We start from the raw sequence: 3303 nt of genomic DNA, 5'->3' as shown, positions 1-3303 counted from the left end.
TAGTTCTTAGTGCAACCAAGGCCCGGTGCAAAAATGTCTGCAAACTCTTCACATAGATGAGAAACACTAGCTGAAGGCACAGTCTGGTTCACTGATAGGACCTGATTTACTATAGACAAGTTAAACAACTGAAATAAATCTAAACCAAACAAGTTCACTGCAGAAGAAGAACGAAGTACGTAAAATGACACAAGTTTTGTTTGTCCCTTGTATGTTGCAAGAAGGCTGCACTGTCCTAACACAGGGATAGCTTGTCTGGAATAACTATTTAACGTAACATTTGTGGCACGCAACGGAGGTGTGCCCAGTTGTTTGTACGTGTCTTTATTGATCAATGAAACCGCAGCTCCGGTATCGATTTGGAATGGTATCACGGTGCCATGAATGTCCAAATCTACAAAAAGTGTATTGTCCTGCTGACGACAAGAGCGACTGTCTCGTGCAACATGAACAGACACTGGTACAGACTCACTTGCGACTTGACGCGATTTCCGGCGATGTCGACGCAGACTATTTGTGCGACGAACACAGTCACTGTTAGAAAGATGGGGACTGGGCAGAGTGGAATTAACTACAAGAATTTCCAGGGGCGAAGGTTCACGAGCCTGAGTATTCGTGGTTCGATTCCGATTCCGGCGCGAAGCAAAGGGCCTGGAATGGTTGCGAGTGTCTGATCTGCGCTTTTTCTGGCAAACACTCTGAACATGACCTTTTTTATTACAGGAAAAGCAAATAGCTTGGCGTGACGGGCAATTCTCACGCGAATGTCTAGTAGGACATCGCGGGCATGATTTTAGCACTGCATTTGCTTGCTTGCACGGCACACGTAGCGGAGAGCTTGGCGGCAGCTGCGCGGATGGGCGCGAGGGCTGTTTACTGTTCCGTGCAGCTCGCCTGGCGGGCCACGTGACACACGGCTGGCGAAGTTTCAAATGATTCCTGAGCAAAGTCAAGTGTGTCCTGCCTATCCAAGATGTCCATCACTTGTTGAAGGGAGGGATTGACTAGTTTCAAAATCTGTTCCCTTATACGAACATCAGAAACGTTCTGTGCAATTGCATCATGTACCATAGTATCGGAATAAGGGAGTCCACATCACACTCAAAAGCACAATCCCTAGTAAGGCCTTGCAAAGTTGCAACCCACTCCCGATTAGTTTGACCGGCCGTAAGTTTTGTACGAAAGAACGTATACCTTTTTGCAACTACATTGACTGATTCTTTGAAATATGCATCTAATGCAGACAAAACTTCGTCGTAGGACAGAGTTGCTACGTCGCGTCGGGCAAATAATTTCACTATCACTCGGTACGTCTGGACCCCTACACACGATAATAAGAAAGGCTGCCGCTCGTTACCTTGAATTCTGTAGGCGGCGAGATGGAATCCAAATTGGCGTGACCACTCCGTCCAGCTTTCCAGTGCCGTATCAAAAGGACGAAAAGGTGGCGCAACAGCATGTTGTGGCTGCGGTAGCGGTGGAGCGGCGGCGGCCGCACCGTTTTGCATTGCACGTTGACCCTGGACGAGCTGTCCAAGGGCATCCAATAAGGCCTGCGGCTGCTGATTCTGGAAGCGATAAAATTCGGACAGTACATCTGGAGATTGTGGCGAAGCCATGACACATGTAAATTAGTGCAATGTAAAGGAGAAGACCGTTTTTACACTCGTCGCCATATGAAGTGTTGGCAGAAGAGCCAACACCGTGTAGCTAGAGGAGGCCGAAATGCACGCGTTTTAGCTCACGCAAACTGGCGTGAGGTCTGGAACAGGACAATGTAATTAATATAGCCAATAAGGTACGCTGTTGCTGGAATACTTAACTTTAATCCATAATTGGTGTACATCGCTCTTGACGGTACATGTTTTACAATTTCAATATTAGCCGGTAATGGCGCCTTGCTAGGTCGTAGCAAATGACGTAGCTGAAGGCTATGCTAACTATCGTCTCGGCAAATGAGAGCGTATTTGTCAGTGAACCATTCCTGGCAGCGTCGGCTGTACAACTGGGGCGAGTGCTAGGACGTCTCTCTAGACCTGCCGTGTGGCGGCGCTCGGTCTGCAATCACTGACAGTGGCGACACGCGGGTCCGACGTGTACTAGCGGACCGCGGCCGATTTAAAGGCTACCACCTAGCAAGTGTGGTGTCTGGCGGTGACACCACACCTTCCATATACGAATCAGAGAAAAGCATTTCGGTACTGAAACTGTCATCTGCTACACTGATAACTGATCGATCAACAACAGAATGCACGAATCCAACCAAACGCGACATTTACTCCTTTTATGAGGTGCCGTTATGTATTCCGCCAGCGTTCGACAGTGACGCGAGCCAAAGCTTTGTACTTCAGCTCCAGACCGTCTGGCAGCTTTAATGTGTTGTTACTTCTCGCTACAAATCCCTTAACTTAGCTCCAAGTCAGTACCGTTGGGTTCATGTTGCAGGGGTACGGTGGCAACCGCACAAACGTAGCTTTTTTAATCGTGTGCTCAATGCTGTGAAAATTAATGTTCTCCATGTTTCCACCAGGCTTATCACTCTGGCTCGTGTGAGACCACATCTATACTATGAAACGCTGGACACAGTCCAAATAAAGAGTATTCGGTTTTCATTTTTGTCCTAAAATTTAATTTGTAATGTTTTCTTAATATTAATTGTAGTAAATGCAGTTCCTCAGATAGGTTTAAAAGTGATTTTCTCTGAAAGTGTTGAAAACGCTAAGAACGAACTGTTTCTCGCCACTTTTTGACGGTCTTCCGTGCGCGTGTTTCACTACGGAACAGGAAGCAGCTCAGAAATTATCGCATTAACAACGCGACAATCAGACCACAACAGTATAGAGACTGCGAGTGGACACGATTTTTGAAATAAAAATTGCTTCGCTGCAATATGATTAGGAAAAACGTTGATGGTAGTCGAACATTAGAATATCTTAAAGTTTCAGTTACCTTAAGAAATGCACTCCGTCTTCAGGCCACGAGTGGCGCACCGGGAACATCCAACCGCCGTGTCATCCTCAGAGGAGGATGCGGATAGAAGGGGGGGGTGTGGTCAGCACAACGCTCTCTCGGTCGTTATGATGGTATTCTTGACCGAATCCGCTACTATTCTGTCGAGGAGCTCCTCAACTGGCATCACGAGGCTGAGTGCACCCCGGAAAATGGCAACAGCGCATGGCGGCTGGGTGGTCACCCATCCAAGTGCCGGCCACGCCCAACAGCGCTTAACTTCGGGGATCTCATGGTAACCAGTGTATCCACTGCGGCAAGGCCGTTGCCCCTTACCTTCACAAAGTAATGAGA

Source organism: Schistocerca americana, chromosome 4 (genome assembly GCF_021461395.2).
Source record: "Schistocerca americana isolate TAMUIC-IGC-003095 chromosome 4, iqSchAmer2.1, whole genome shotgun sequence".
Classification (NCBI taxonomy): Eukaryota; Metazoa; Arthropoda; class Insecta; order Orthoptera; family Acrididae; genus Schistocerca; species Schistocerca americana.
Note: the sequence above shows the minus strand (reverse complement) of the source record.